Source organism: Myxine glutinosa, chromosome 1, assembly GCF_964187855.1.
Source record: "Myxine glutinosa chromosome 1, kmMyxGlut1.1, whole genome shotgun sequence".
NCBI classification, from domain to species: Eukaryota; Metazoa; Chordata; class Myxini; order Myxiniformes; family Myxinidae; genus Myxine; species Myxine glutinosa.
This window is the reverse complement of record NC_136261.1, coordinates 405866185-405882961: the sequence shown is the minus strand read 5'-3', so window position 1 is coordinate 405882961 and position 16777 is coordinate 405866185.

Sequence of the window (16777 nt, the reverse complement as noted above, 5' to 3'; positions counted from 1 at the left end):
AATATCTCAGCCATGCTTTTAGCTAGGAAGCTGAAATTTGGGCACAATAGTGAGCACGTGCTTTGGCAAAACGGTATTTTTTGATGAATCAATTAATTGATTTTTTCAATTAATTCAATTAATTCAAATTTTCAAAATTAATTAATTCAATTAATTGATTCATTACCCTGCACATGTCTGCATTTTTTAAATTCATTTTCTTCGGAGCCTTTGGTCCGATTGACACGAAATGTTACCAAAGGTGCGCCTCCTCCTGTATAATTTTTAACGATAATTATGACGTCGTAGATCACATGATACAGGCACCCTCTTGGTAAAATCGACAAAGGTTGCATCTCTATATCTCTAAAACCGCTCAATGGAAAAATATTGAAACGTGGCTCATTGTAAAGAACTTCGCATGGGAAATAAGTGTTGTTAATGATGACGCAATTGGTGCCTTTATTATGACGTCATAATTTGACAGGGACAACGTTTTGTCTGATCAGTTTGAAATTTCTGGAGTATGATCTACACAACAATTATGCTGGAGAATATGAATTGATGATGTCATCGCTCACCTGGTCTGGTAGCCATATTGGATTTTTAAAAAAAACCTCACCAAAGCTTTATTGTGATAATACGGAGAAAGCTAATTAACATTTTTTCCAAAAGGTCAACGGTCAGCGTCACATAAAATAATCAATTTTCATCCAATTGACCCGAAATTAAATTTACCATTTGAGTTTTATTATCAAATTTCCAACAAAGCTTTATTATGAGAATATGGAGAAGGGGAATTAATAATTTTTTGTCAAAAGGTGAAAGGTCAGCGTCACATAAAATAATCAACTTTCATGCAATTGACCCGAAATTTAAATTTGCCATTTGAATTTTGTCATCAAATTTCCAACAAAGCTCTATTATGAGGATATGGAGAAGGGAAATTAATAATTTGGTTAAAAGGTCAAAGGTCGGCATCACAAAAAATCATCAATTTCAGTCCGATTCACCTGAAATTTTAGAATTTGCATATCGCGTCACTGAATTGGTTCACCAATTCAAATGTAGGAGTGGATAAAAAATTTTTTACAACAAAAGGTCAAAAGTCAACTTTGCATAAAATCGTCAATTTTCATTTTCTATTTTTTCTTTTTAACTGTTTTCGTTATTTTTAACATACGGAAAGGAAGAAGATGTCTGCATACAAACGGCTACGAACGGGCTTTGCATTTTCAAATGCTTTCCAGTTTTTGAATACAATTCTTTTTTTTTTGAAGGTCCTTTGGTATATTACGCATTTCATACGCATCTCAAAATCCAATCCACGTGGTGTTGCAAACCACAGCAGACTACGACAGATTTAAATACGGCCGACAATGGCATTAAACAGCTCGTGGTACATTCTACCCCTCCCCTTCCAATCCTGGCTCTTGGTTCAGTCCACTATTTGTATTTACACATCGGAAATTGTCAATACAATCCGCATGTTCAATTAATTTTAACAACAATTGCGGCTGTGCTGTTGATGCAGTGCCCTCTGCAGGTTTGGGCAGAAATTTGTAATTTGTTCATGGTGCCGGTGATAACTCGCCTACTCTTCGCGAAGGACTCCATGGCATCCTTAACGTCCACCAATGACTGCTGCCAGATGGGAATCCCAGTTGAACATCCATCCGCGGAAGGGCACACACATTGATGAATGACCTTGCATGTGAAACACCGGGATGACAGTTTATAGCATATACACACACATGTGAATATATATATATATATATATATATATATACACACACACACACACACACACACACACACACAAACACACACTCACTCATTCATTCATTCATTCACACACCAAAATCAATCAGGGTTTAGCTCTCATCTCGTATATTTAAGTACAGTGTATATGAACATTTTCACGCCACATATATTTCGCACAAACAATGCGTGTGCCGAACGTGCTCAGTTACCGGTCATGCAGGCTTAACAAGCAATGCACACGCGCTTCCCCAGCACCTGCAGCCTAGGTATAAAAGGTTCGCAACTCAATTGCAGTGAATACGTATTTCGAAATTTGTCACATCGCAGTTTCGATTGGTCGCAATTCAATTTTAATGCACGAAATAATGTATTCGATTTTTCCCGCGTCTTTCGCAGCGCCATCGCAAAGTAAATTCGAAAGTTCGCGCGGGAACTATTTCCAGCTGAGCAGCAGCCAATGACAGCGCCATCGCAAAGTAAATTCGAAAGTTCGCGCGGGAACTATTTCCAGCTGAGCAGCAGCCAATGAGAACGACGTAGGATGCGGAGGAGAGACGCGTTTCCACCCCACTGCGCATGTATTCATCCGCGCTCGCTTGCTGAGGATTGAGGAAGGAGGTCATTCTGTGGCCTACGAACGGGAGCGTCCATTGTGTTAATCGATCCTGACGTGTATGAACCGGTACGTTCGTAATTTTCATTGCATATTTCGTTGTAGATCGCCTCAAATCGTGCAGGATGAGTGCCAAGAGACGCGCCAGATGTTCACGAAGCACGTCTTGTATCAAGAGGTGGCGAAACAGTGTAAGTTTGGCGATGAAGTTGATCATTATTAAAAGATATGAGCGTGGTGAAGGGACGACGCACATTGGACGTGTGCTTGGAATCGCTGCGTCTACTGTGCATTCAATTGTTAAAAGTTCTCCGAAAATTAAGGAAATAGCTAAGACTGCGAACAGTTTGGGTGTGACTCTCCGAACTAGAGCGAGACACGGTGTCATGCCCAATATGGAACGTTTATTGAGTGTGTGGATGGAAGACCAGAATCAACGGAACATTCCTTTACCTCTTCCTCTTATACGACAGAAAGCCCGTACTTTGTGGACCTCTTTGCGTGCGCAAGAGAAGGTTGAAGGAAAAAGCCCATGTGCACAGACCTTCACGGCCAGCCGGGGTTGGTTCGACCGGTTTATGCAACGTACCAACCTCCGCAACCTCCACAGCACGGACGAGAAAACGAATGTAGACACAGCAGCAGCAGAGGCGTTTTCCGCTATGCTGAAGAAGATCATCAAGGAGGGCGGTTTCACACCGAAACAAGTTTTCAACATTGATGAGACTGGCTTTTTTTGGAAGAAGATGCCTTCCCGCAGTTGTATCGCAATGGAAGAGAAGACTGCTTCTGGATTTAAAGCAGGGATGGACAGACTAACCTTGATACTTGGGGGAAATGCTGAAGGTGACGTCAAACTCAAGCCACTCCTACTGTACCACTCGGACAATCCACGAGCGCTGGAGGGCTACCTCAAGCCACAGCTACCTGTCATATGGAGGTCAAATCCCAAAGGTTTGATGACCGTGTCGGTGTGCCAGGACTACAAAATTAATTATTTCTCCAACTTCATTGAAAAGTACACCAGGGAGTCACATCTCACCAACAAAGCTTTGCTCCTTGTCGACAATGCCCCTGCCCATCCTGGACATATGGAAGACTGCTGCGATAACGTGCAGGTTGTGTTTTTGCCACCCAATACAACGTCACTTATACAGCCAATGAACCAGGGTGTTATTGCTGCATTTAAAGCCTATTACCTGAGGCGGACCATGAAGCAAATCATAAGTGAAACCGACGGAGAAAACAAGCCCACGATTAAGGAGTTTTGGCAGGAATTCAACATTAGGAAAGCCTTAGAAAACATTAAGGATTCGTGGGCAGAAGTGAGTGCCTCGACAATGAACGGAGTGTGGAGGAACGTGTGGCCCGAGTGTGTCCACTATTTGAAAGGCTTTGTTGATGTTCCCACGATTCGAACCCAAATAGTCGACTTTGCGAAGGAGGCTGGTTTCAACGAAGTGGATGAAGATGGCGTGGCGGAGTTGCTTGAGTCTCATGGCGAAGATTTGACAAACGACGACCTCATACAGTTAGACCAGCAGCGGGCAAACGAGGAAGAGGTTGAGACTCCCTTCAAACAGCTCACCCTCAAGAACCTCGGCCAAATTCTCGACATCTTCGAGCAGGGCATAAAATTTGTAACCGAGCAGGATCCTAATCTTGAAAGGAGCACGAATTTTAGTCGCACTGTCAATGACGCGCTTCACTGTTACAAGGAGATGTCTGCAGCGAAGAAGAAGAAAGTTGTACAGCCCAACCCCCGTACAATCGTCCAGCAAAGCAGCTCCTTCAATCGGCCGTACTGTTCCACTGATGCAGTCACCCCAACCCAGGAAGAGAGTGATGAAGTGATTTCTTTTCCGGTAATTACACATGATCTTCTATTTTTATTTTATATATTGTTGCGGATATGAGATTGGCCTCCATCCATATCCGCTTGTAAATATTCCCCTATTTCCTCCATACTTCCCAACTATCCCCAATCCCCCATTCCCTAGTCCCATTTCCTGTAAACAACACTCTGTAGACCCGACCTCCCCCTATTTCCCCCATTAAATGTCGCATCCAGGTCCACCGCATCTCACGTAGACAACTATAGGACATCTTGCTAGTTATTCTTAGTTCATGTCAGTTAAGGACTCGTTTCCATTAATTCTGACTCTTCGTTGCACCAGAATGTGATTGTATGGCACCGTTAGGAAGTTTAGGACCTCCCAATACCTCCCCGCAGCTCTTCCTCATGGTACAACAACAACAACAACAGCGGCGGCGGCGCGGGGAGTGTGCGTCCTCACTCTGGCTTGGTTGGTAGGGGGTGTTGAAAGGGCACCAAGCCTTTCCAACGAGCCGCCATCGAGCATGTGCTCGACGGGGTTACCACGTAGGGGCTCGCTGTCAGCTCCTCGTCAAGGGCGGAGCCCGGTAACCCCCCGCACCCAATAGAAGCGGCGGACCGATCCCATCTAATGGGCGGAGCCAACGAGCCGAGGGCGTGTCACTCCCCGCTGAGCATGCGCAGGAAGAGGGAGGTGACGTCAGATGCACGCAGAGCTGAAGGAGAAAGGACGCACCCTCCGAGCGCTGAGACCTCCCAAAGACTGAGCTGTATCCTGTCCCTGAGCCAAGGTGCACCTTGTGCTATCAACCGACCTGTCCTTCCCTGCCATCAATCCCTGTGTAAGTCAGTCTTGTTCCGTTTGTCTGTGGTCTGTCGGGGATAAGATAAGACTGTAACTAAGTGCCCATCTTTTCTGTGCTTTACCTCATACCTTGTAATCTACCCCTTTTCTCCACCACCAATTATATCCTCCTCCGGAGGTCTTGAGAACTGTACCCCTTGTGTCGTTTCATTTATCCCAGTCGTTGTGTCTTTTCCATCATTGATTTAGCATAGCGCGACCAGGTCAACGTCGGGTGGAATCGGGTGAGTTGGGGAAGAATCGGGGGAATTGTTAGGTCGCGGCAATACCACCGCTCGGTAAATAACATCAAATCCGCGATCCGTAACAACTGGTGTCGAGGAGTGAGATCGGACCCGAAGCGCGCTTAACGCGCTCAAAATTACAAGTAACCGAAATTTGTTTTGTTTTAAAATAAAAACCCGAATTTTGAAAGTCGCGCTATGGCGGATCAAGACGGCTGGGTTCCGGTAGAGGAGAGTGAGGCAGGGTCGATCCAGGACCAAATTGAGGGACATGAGGAGAGCGAAGCAGTGAGGGCGGCAGGTTCGCAAAATGGCGTCCTCGCGCACGAGGTTACGGGCGCGCAAAATGGCGCCTCGCACATGGCTACGGCGACCACGCCCGCGACCGTAGCAGCGCCGTTGGTGGATTTGAACCTTTTTTTTATACAAATGAAGGCCCTTATGGACAAGAATAGCGAAGAAATGGAAAGCAGAATGATGGGGGTAATGGGGAACCAGATGGATGCTCAGAGTGAGCGATTGGAGGGCCAAATGGGGGTAATGGGGAACCGGATGGTAGCTCAGGGTGAGCGATTGGAGGGCCAAATGGGGGTAATGAGGGACGAAGCGAGGGGTACCGGTGAGGGGTTAGACAATGGGATAAAAGAGGTAAAGAATGGGTTAACGGGGGTAGAAAACAGAATGGCCGCTCAAGAGAATCAAATGGAAGGGATGCAAAAGGGGTTAGAGGAGTTAGAAAACAGTATGGAAGGCAAATTGAGGGACATGAGGGACCAAGCGGAAAGGGAAGTTTAAAAAATGGGGCAGCAGATAGAGGGGGTCAGAATGGGGGTAGAAACTAAATTGGATTCTCACAGGGAGGAAATGGAGCAGATGAGGGTGGCATCTGGGCAGGAGATGCAAGTGATGGGAGAAGAGATCATAAGAGGTGTGAGTGAGGAGGTCGGAGGAGTGCGCGAGGAGGTGAGGCACTGTAAGGAGCGCATGGAGAAGGAGGTGAGAAAGGGGACTGTAAAATTGCAAGGTGGTATAGAGGAGTTGACGCTGGGAGTAGAACAACTGACAGTGGGACAAAAGGAGTTGGGGGACCAGGTAAAGAAGAACACAGCGGTAATAGAGGGTTTAAAATCGACACAGAAGGAGATGAAAAAGGACCTAGGGGTTATTAAAAAAGAGTGTCAGACGGTACATGAGGACCTGACGAGGAAAATGAACAAGGTGGTAGAGGTGATGGAGGTTAAAGAGCGGGAGGTGCGGGAGCACATAGAAAGAAATAAGATGGAGTTAGAGGAAGAACTTAAGGGGGCGCACGAGGAGATGAAGGAGGTGAAGCAGAAATTAGAAGAAGTGGAAGAAGGGGTGAGCGAAATTAAGAAGCGACGGAGAGAGGATAAGAAAGAGATAAAGGAGGAAGTAAAAGAATTGGTCCAAAGTCTGTGTTCGGATCGTGATGATGTGCTCATTAACCGGATGAGGGATTCGCAGGTGATGGAGGAGAAGCGAAGAGAAAGAGGACCCGGTGTAAGTGGTGACCAATATGGTCGTGCGTATGATGCGCCAGGTGATTTAATAAGCTTGGGGGTCGAGATAGACCCGGATGTTCGTGAGAGGCCAAGAGTGAGGTGTATGGCTTGTCCGGAGGGTATGGAACGAGGGTGCGAGCGAGAGGGTCCGGTGATGGGAGAGGTGCGAGGTGTGAGTGAGCAAGGTTGTGGTGGTATGGAATGGGTAGCGGGTTGCGGAAGTGTGACCCATGCATCGACACCAACAGGGGTAGTTTTTAGAGGGACAGGGGAGGCACGGGAGCCCCTTGGGGGTAATGTACTGTGGGGGCCCGGCCGGTTCGGCCCCGCGCTGACCCCGCAAGGGGCGACGCACGGGGTCCGGCAGGCGGGCAACGACTCGCATACGAGGTGGTCCCACAAGGTCCCACTCGCGCCGTATGATGGCAAGAGTGATCTACGCGCGTACCTGGCGCAGTTTGACTGTGTGTGTAAGGGCAACGGTTGGGGTGAGGACGAAGGTGGAGTACACCTGGTGGCCGCATTGCGCGGCGCGGCAGCGGAGGTGCTGACGGCATTACCACCGGGTGCTCTCACCCTGCCAGCCCTCCGCGACGCCCTAATTAATCGATTCGGCATTGAACAGCAGAGCGAGCTTGTTAAAGCTCAGCTCGCGCTGCAAAAACGCAAGCCCCAGGAAGCCATTGGGGAACTTGCCCACGACATTCGCCGCGCAGTGGGGATCGCACATGCTAGCATGGCAGCGGATTCCCGGGAAAGCCTGGCGCTGGACCATTTTATCCAGGCCCTCCCGGATATTGAGCTCCGGCAACAGCTCGCCATGTGGCGCCCGCAGACTCTGAGCCAGGCGGCTGACGCTGCGGCCCGTTGGGAAGCAGCGAGGCCCCTGGCCCGGGGGAGCGAGCGTCACGCAATGGCGGTCCGCCAGGTGAGACCCCCGATGGAGGGCGGACCCCTTAGGGGGCCCGCCCCCGACGTGAGTCCTGACCTGGCGGGCATGGTCCGGAGGCTGGTGGACCAGCGCCTGGCGGGACCTGGACCATGGCAGGCGGCCCCGGAGGTGGCCCGCGGTGGACCACGAGCGGGTAATCCAATTCGGACCTACAGGGGGGAAAATTTGGAATTCCGGAGACAAGCACCTTATCAGGTGAGGTGCTATACCTGCAACCGTCTGGGTCACCTGGCGCGGCACTGTCGAGCCACGTGCCGGGATGATCCCCGGCGGTTGAGGTCCTTAACTCCACCCAGGGGGGAGCGGGTTAGCCGACCCCAGACACCCCCCCGCCAGACCCCGGGAAACTAGAAGGCCTTACACCGGCGAGCAGGCACCCCCGTGGATTGCCTCGGCTTTAGATGCCGAGGCGGGACCCAGTACCTCTGAATAAGGGGGGCTTATTCGTGCCAGAGGACTGGGGGATTGATGAGCGATGTGCCCGGTGGGTAAGGGTGGCATCCCTGCCACCCTTCCCATGTGCGGGGGCAAATGCGCTATAGATTATGGGGTGTATGGCAGTGAAAACTAGCCCGGGTGGGTTAGGATATTGTGTGTAGGGACCTAGAAGATGACATTAGGTAACGTTAAGGTTAGTTAGTGACAAGGATACCTGTAGTGGGGACGCAGGTAGTTTAGTGTGGATGATAATGACGAGGGAGTGCAATAGTTTAAAGGGACGACTGGGAAGCGCAAGTTTCAGAGGGGAGTAGTTAGATGAGATGATGCTGTGTGAGAACTGGACAGGTGTGTGGAGCAGTGTATGAGTAGTGAGTGTGTGGATCAGCGCGAATGCGCTTGGGGGAGAGAAGGGTGCAGGCGGCACCAAGTATGAGAGCACAGGTGTGCAAGTACAGGTGTGTGGAATACATGGAGTATTGGAATGAGTGGTGTGGAGAGAGTTGGAGTAAGTGGTACGGAGTGGTGTGCATGGTGCGAAGGTGTGGATGGGGGAAGAGTGGACCCCTTTCACGAGTACCCGGGGCGGGTAGTGTAAGTGTTAGGTAGAGGGTATAGGTAAATTGTGGTTGGATATTGGCATTTGTGGTGCGGTTGCAGAATGGTATTGTGGATGGGTGCATTAGTGTTGTGGAAATGGCTGGGCGTGTAGCCTGTTAGTGTGTGTAGTTGGTTTGGGCACTCCACCACTGTGAGGATGTCGGCCAGGTGAGGCCGCAGGTGGGCTCTGGGAGCCGTTAGTGTCAGTGGGTGCCTGAGGATCCCGGGTGTGGATCGGGCAGCCCGTGCCAGAGAGGGCACTGAGGGGGTGAGAGTGCGAGAGGGCCTTCCCCAGTTAGTTAGGTTAGGGTGAGGAGCAGGTAAGCTCGGGTGGCAACGACAGTGGTGGAGGTGTGCAGGTGGGTAGACCTGCTGGGAGAGCTACACGTCACAGCCCAGAAATTGTGCGAGGGCACCGGGAGATGAATCGGGGGAGTGAGACCCCAACTTGAGAAGCACCACAGTTTGGTCAATGCGAATTGGTTTTTAGAACCCATAGTGTAAGTTGGCCAATGGATTGGCAGGGAAAGACCCCGGGTAATGCAAAGTTGTTAAAGTCATTTAGGAGATAGTTAGGATTGATGAACCTGTCGCACCATACGCAGCCACTTACCTGAGGTGATGATGATGACTCCACACCTGTGTTTTCTTTGTTTTGTGTTGCAGGAAAGGAGAATTGCTGTGTGGATTTGTGAGACGCATCACAACGTGGATGAGACATTGGGGTGATTCCATCTCTCCCTCCTTAGGAGGGACTGATGATGAATTGGTGATGGCAAATTTTGATGTTGAATTGGAGATGGCAAATTTTGATGTTGAGTTGGAAATGGCAAATTTGATTGGTTAGGAGGGAGAGAAGACGAATTTGGTTTATGGGAGGAACGGGGAAGACAGTAGGGACGTTTGTTGATGTGTAAAGTAGATGTTTATGGGTAGTGTGGTGTTTTGTGGATACAGTAAGGGGTAAGGGAGGGGCAATGTAGGTTACCTGGTGGGGGGGGGGGGCGTACGGTAGGAACGTACCTGTCTCACCTGGTTCCCATGTGCCCCCAGTGTGCATTACCTTGTATTGCGTGCACTTTTGCGCCCTTACCACCTTACTCACTTGTTTCTTTTGTCTCCCACCTCCGAGGATCTGGCTTTGGGGCAGAGAGAGAGGAGAGAGAGGTGCTGGCTCCGCAGTTGTGGGACTGTACTTTCGCTGCTTGCTGCCTGGATCGATACACCATATGGACCGCAATTTTTGTGGCCGCCCACCATGGACCGCAGTTCTTTTGCGGGCAAGCACCACCCGTTGATGGACCTCTGGGTCAACGTGGCACCTATGCCATACAGGTGAACCACTTATAGTTGGCCCCCCTGACGGCCACAATTTAGAAATGGACGCGGTTGGCGCCTTTCTTTATTTTTAAAGAAGCCAGAAGGCCAAGTGCACTCCAGGAAGGCAAGACCAGCGGCAGAACATCGGCCGGCTGCGACACCACTGGTGACTATGAACACTTTATTGGTGCACCGGATGGTGCTGACTGTGCATAATGGGGTGGTGCTTTTGGTGCTTGGATGGGGTGCTCTGCACATTATTAAAGGCCGTAGGGCCACAGGGCACTCGTGGGTTGGTGTATCGATGCTGGCATGCGTGCTCTCTCTCTGCATAACATCTGCATGTGTTCCTCAAAGAACAGGTCCTGGATCGTAGTGTAAATATCAGTGTAGTCTTGTATAAATGATGCTCCCTACCGGCTGTATGTTTAGTTTGAGGATTCTTTCCGCGATTCGGTTATCCTGTGGGTGTGTTTCTGTGAGGAGAAGGGTGCAACGTCGCAGGGGGACATATTTACTCATTTGTGAACATCTGTAAAACTGTCGCACTCAGGGTTGAGTTAATAGTAGAGGGAACGACATCTGAGTGCCACACTAAAGTAGGTAAAAATTTATCGGGTCGGGACGCCCCGAGGTAGAGCAGGGTGCAATGTTGCGGATATGAGATTGGCCTCCATCCATATCCGCTTGTAAATATTCCCCTATTTCCTCCATACTTCCCAACTATCCCCAATCCCCCATTCCCTCGTCCCATTTCCTGTAAACAACACTGTAGACCCGACCTCCCCCTATTTCCCCCATTAAATGTCGCATCCAGGTCCACCGCATCTCACGTAGACAACTATAGGACATCTTGCTAGTTATTCTTAGTTCATGTCAGTTAAGGACTCGTTTCCATTAATTCTGACTCTTCGTTGCACCAGAATGTGATTGTATGGCACTGTTAGGAAGTTTAGGACCTCCCAATACCTCCCCGCAGCTCTTCCTCATGGTACAACAACAACAACAACAACAACAGCGGCGGCGGCGTGGGGAGTGTGCGTCCTCACTCCGACTTGGTTGGTAGGGGGTGTTGAAAGGGCACCAAGCCTTTCCAACGAGCCGCCATCGAGCATGTGCTCGACGGGGTTACCACGTAGGGGCTCGCTGTCAGCTCCTCGTCAAGGGCGGAGCCCGGTAACCCCCCGCACCCAATAGAAGCGGCGGACCGATCCCATCTAATGGGCGGAGCCAACGAGCCGAGGGCGTGTCACTCCCCGCTGAGCATGCGCAGGAAGAGGGAGGTGACGTCAGATGCGCGCAGAGCTGAAGGAGAAAGGACGCACCCTCCGAGCGCTGAGACCTCCCAAAGACTGAGCTGTATCCTGTCCCTGAGCCAAGGTGCACCTTGTGCTATCAACCGACCTGTCCTTCCCTGCCATCAATCCCTGTGTAAGTCAGTCTTGTTCCGTTTGTCTGTGGTCTGTCAGGGATAAGATAAGACTGTAACTAAGTGCCCATCTTTTCTGTGCTTTACCTCATACCTTGTAATCTACCCCTTTTCTCCACCACCAATTATATCCTCCTCCGGAGGTCTTGAGAACTGTACCCCTTGTGTCGTTTCATTTATCCCAGTCGTTGTGTCTTTTCCATCATTGATTTAGCATAGCGCGACCAGGTCAACGTCGGGTGGAATCGGGTGAGTTGGGGAAGAATCGGGGGAATTGTTAGGTCGCGGCAATACCACCGCTCGGTAAATAACATTAAAATCCGCGATCCGTAACAATATTATTGTATTTTATATATATTTGTATGTATTTCATGTCTTCTTATCGATTTACAAGTGTTTATGTACAAAATTCCACCCCATGTACCCACAAAATTCCTGGCCAAAAACGCATCCCTGTGTAATACAATACATGGGCTCTGATAGGAAAATGTTTAGCACATCACATGGGTTTTCGGGAACTGAAACCCGAACGATAAACGAAGACTTGCTGTTCTGCACTTCAGCGTCCAAACCAGTGGATGAGGAACGGTTGGCCTGGCAGATGCCAGACAACTGCTGGATAACTGAACACACCCAGGATTTCCTCACTTTCATTTTGGTGTTGAACAGAAGCAGCGACTGTTTCAAAAGCTAATCACGTGTGTTTTTGGTTTGTAATATTTTTGGGGTGCCCCACGAAGCCACGATAAGCTATTTATATATGTTAACATAGCTTTTGTCCCTTGGGGAGGGGGGCAAATTATGTCGCTAAAACCTCGATATTGTGACCCAAATGTATCGCGGACACCGAATTGTGTATTTTCGTATTATTCTGACTTGTGGATCTGGAGAAGATTTTTGAAGGAATTTACTAAGCCTGCCATTTTTACCTCCATAAGTCATGTTGCTACAACAACGGCTGTTGGAAATGACTCTGGATACGAGATGTGTTCAAAAAGTATGCGACCTTAATTTGTCATGCGTAAACAAATGAAGCTAGGCAGGCGTAGATTGGTGCACGTATGTAGGCGATCCTAATGCGCACGCGTGAATTTTTTCCCACCTGCAGAAGCTGTCATTCGACGGCAGACTGCCGATGAGTGAGGAAGTGTAAGTGAGCGCCGTTGGATTTTCGTTTTGGACAAAATGACGGAAAAACTTGAACAACGCTACTGCATCAAATTTTGTGTAAAGCTTGGCGATTCCCAAGTGGAAACGATCCGCAAGATTCAACAGGCCTTCGGGGACGAAGCAATGAGCACCACACAGATAAAGGAGTGGTACAACCGCTTCAAAGAAGGCCGCACATCAGTGGAGAGTGAAGCACGTTCGGGTAGGCCCTCAACATCCCGAAATGAGATCGTCATTGACCAATTGAGGACCCTGGTGATGCAGGATCGTCGAATCACGATCAGAGAACTTGCAGACGAGGTGGGCGTCAGCATTGGATCCGTTCATTCCATTACGAAGGAGGATTTGGGCTTCAGGAGAATCTCAGCGAGGTTCGTACCAAAGCTGCTAACGATTGAGCAGAAGCAACTCCGTTTGGAGATCGCACAGGACATGCTGGAGACTGTGAACAGCAATCCCAGCTTCCTCAACACAGTGGTCACTGGCGATGAGTCCTGGGTTTATGGGTACGACCCAGAAACCAAGTTGCAGTCATCACAATGGAAGCATCCAACATCCCCGAGGCCAAAAAAAGCAAGGCAGGTCCGCAGCAATGTCAAAGTCATGCTGACTGTCTTCTTCGACTCCAGTGGCGTGGTTCATCACGAGTACGCACCACACGGCACAACCATCACCAAGGAGTATTACCAAGAGGTTCTGCGTCGCCTTCGTGATGCTGTGCGACGCAAACGGCCGGACCTCTGGGCAGCGGGCAATTGGCAGCTCCATCACGATAACACACCCGCCCATTCTTCACATTTGATACAGAGTTTCTTGGCCAAACACAACACACCTGTGCTTCGTCAGGCTCCCTACTCTCCCGACATGGCTCCGTGTGACTTCTGGCTTTTCTCCAAGCTGAAAATGCCCCTGAAAGGGACCAGATTTCAGTCCAGAGAAGTCATCATGCGGAATGCGACGGACCAGCTGCGCACCATCCCAAAAGAGGCATTCCAGCGCTGCTTCCGACAGTGGCAGAACCGTTGGGAGAAGTGTGTGGCAGCCCAAGGGGACTACTTTGAAGGAGATTAGTGTAAGTTTGTTGTATCTGGATACGAGTATTTTTTATGAACAAAGGTCGGATACTTTTTGAACACACCTCGTATGGCTCCTTGAAACTGTACATCAAACGATGAAACGATATACAAAAGCATGAAGTGACGTTGATACAAGGCATGCAATGTGGTTACTTGAGAACATAAAACGAAACAAGCGTTACAATCGTTCAATCAGCTGCATAGAGATGTACGAACCACTTTTAGTCCTTGCCAAAACGGAAAGTGTTTATATGCGGAACATTCTTCTCCACGCCTTTGGCCTCTTGGTTCGATCTGAACCTCGCAACGTAGATTTAGCTTCGCAGCATGATGCAAAATTCACAGCACGAGTGACTCGCAGCATTAAAGGGTCCGCAACGAATAATCTCCCAACTAGCTCTGCCCAGAACATCCGATCAGACTGTTTAAACTAAAAGGTTTGTGGCTAAAAAGATAATAATTCTTCACTCATCTACAAATGTCATAATTGGCATTGCAGCAACCCTCACAACTCCATGGTTCCCACACCCCTCCACTCCCAACATTAATTGTAAATATCATTTTAAACGTACCCTGTACGTAAGATTCAAAGTCTATTCACTGGTAGCAAACCGTCGGGGGTTTTGCGTGGCATGCACCTGTCCACTCGGGCCTTCCAGTATGGGCAGCTGCCCATCAGGCGAGCTGAGAAGATTCTCCAAATGTTTCATGAGGCAGGGGCACAGCCTTTCTCTCAGGAGCTTATCAGATGATTTTCAGCTTCTTTTGGAAGCTTTATGAGCCATTTTAGGTAACAATTCTTATATTGCACACACTATATTGTTACCCTGCGCTCACGAAGCGAAAAGCTGGGTTAAGTATTCAGGTACGTACACACGTGTGCCATGTGCCGCATCTGTCTGCATTTTAAAAATTCATTTTCTCAGCAACTGTTGGTTCGATTGACACGAAATTTTACCATAGAAGTGTCTCCTCTTGCAGAATTTTAATGATAATTATGACGTTGTAGATCACATGGTACAGGTGCCATCTTGGAAAAATCGACAAATGTTGCACCTCCATATCTCTGAAACCGCTCCATGGAAAAAATTGAAACGGGACTCATTGTGAAGAACTCCGCAAGGGGAAAAGGTGTTGACGATGACGTCATTGGTATATTAATTGTGATGTCATCATTTTGACGTCAAAATTCGACAGGGACAAAGCAAAGCAAAGTCTGATTAGTTTGAAATTTATTGAGCATGATCTAGATAACAATTATGCTGGAGAATATAAATTTATGATGTCATCGCTCACCTGGTCTGGCAGCCATATTGGATCAAAGAAAAAACTCACCAAAACTTTATTCTGATAATACGGAGAAGGCAAATTACATTTTTTGTCAAAAGGTGAAAGGTCAGCGTCACATAAAATAATAAATTTTCATCCAATTGACCCAAAATTTGAATTTGCCATTTGAGTTTTGTCACCAAATTTCCAACAAAGCCCGATGATGAGAATATGGAGAGGGGAAATTAAGAATTTGGTCACAAGGCCAAAGGTCGGCATCACATAAAATCAACAATTTTCGTCCGATTCACCTGAAATTTTAGAATTTGCATATCGTGTCACTGAATTGGTTCACCAATTCAAAGGTAGGAGTCTAATTTTTTTCGCAACAAAAGGTCAAAGGTCAACTTTGCATAAAATCGTCAATTTTCATTTTGTATTTTTTTTTAAAACTGTTTTCGTTATTTTGAACATACGGAAAAGATGAGGATGTCTGAATACAAACGGCTGCGAAGGGGCTTTGCATTTTCAAGTGATTTCTAGTTTTGCTATATAATTCTGTTTTTTGTGGGTCCTTTGGTATATTACGCATTTCATCCACATCTCAAAATCCAATCCACATGGTGTTACAAACCACAGCAGACTACGACAGATTTTTACGGCCGTACATGGCATTAAACAGCTTGTGGTACATTCTACCCCTGCCCTTCCAATCCTGGCTCTTGGTTCAGTCCACTATTTGTATTTACACATCGGAAATTGGCAATACAATCCGCATGTTCAATTTATTTTAACAACAATTGCGGCTGAGCTATTGATGCAGTGCCCTCTGCTGGTTTGGGCAGAAATTTGTAATTTGTTCATGGTGCCGGTGATAACTCACCTACTCTTCGCGAAGGACTCCATGGGATCCTTAACGTCCACCAATGACTGCTGCCAGATGGGAATCTTAAAGTCCATCCGAGGAAGGGCACACACATTGATGAATGACCTTGCATGTGAAACACCGGGATGACAGTTTATAGTGAAGGAGCTGTGGCTCCCACGTCGATCGAAAGAATGGACGCGACAAAAAGCTTGAATTCATCTGAGCTGCTTTATTAGAATCAAACACTCAGGCACTCTGGGAAAAACGTTTTACGGTCGGCAATATATATCTATTCCGCCAGGGGGTTTGCCCAGGCCTGGCGCCAGGGGGCGTGGCCCCGCGGGCCGGCTGCGGCCTGGCAAGCCGAGGGCGAGCCTGCCCGGGCGTCCCGACCGAGGCCTGGCAAGTCGAGCGCGGGCCTGCCCGGGCGTCCTGGACGAGCCCGGCCTGGTGATCGCTCCGCGTCCTTGATAGGTGCAAGGCGATTGTGTAACCCCAGCGGCAGCCGCTACACACGTCCCCCCAGAATCGACTTGCACCGGCAGGGTCAACTTGAGGGGGGTCCTGATGACCCGGCCGAAGCGACCCCTGGTGGGTCGTGGGAGGGGGTCCGGTGAGGTGGTGGGCGGTCGAGTGGGGGGCACCGTGGACGGGGGGCGGCCTCGCCGCGGCGGGAGGGCCACCCGTGGTGGGTGGTCGACGTCCACGTGCGCCGGCTTGAGGCGGTCCACTGCAATCCGGTCCGACCTGCCGCCGATGTCGATGACGAACGACTTGTCGTCCCGTCGCAGCACCCGGAAGGGCCCGTCGTACGGCGGCTGGAGTGGCCGCCGATGTGCGTCGTGACGCA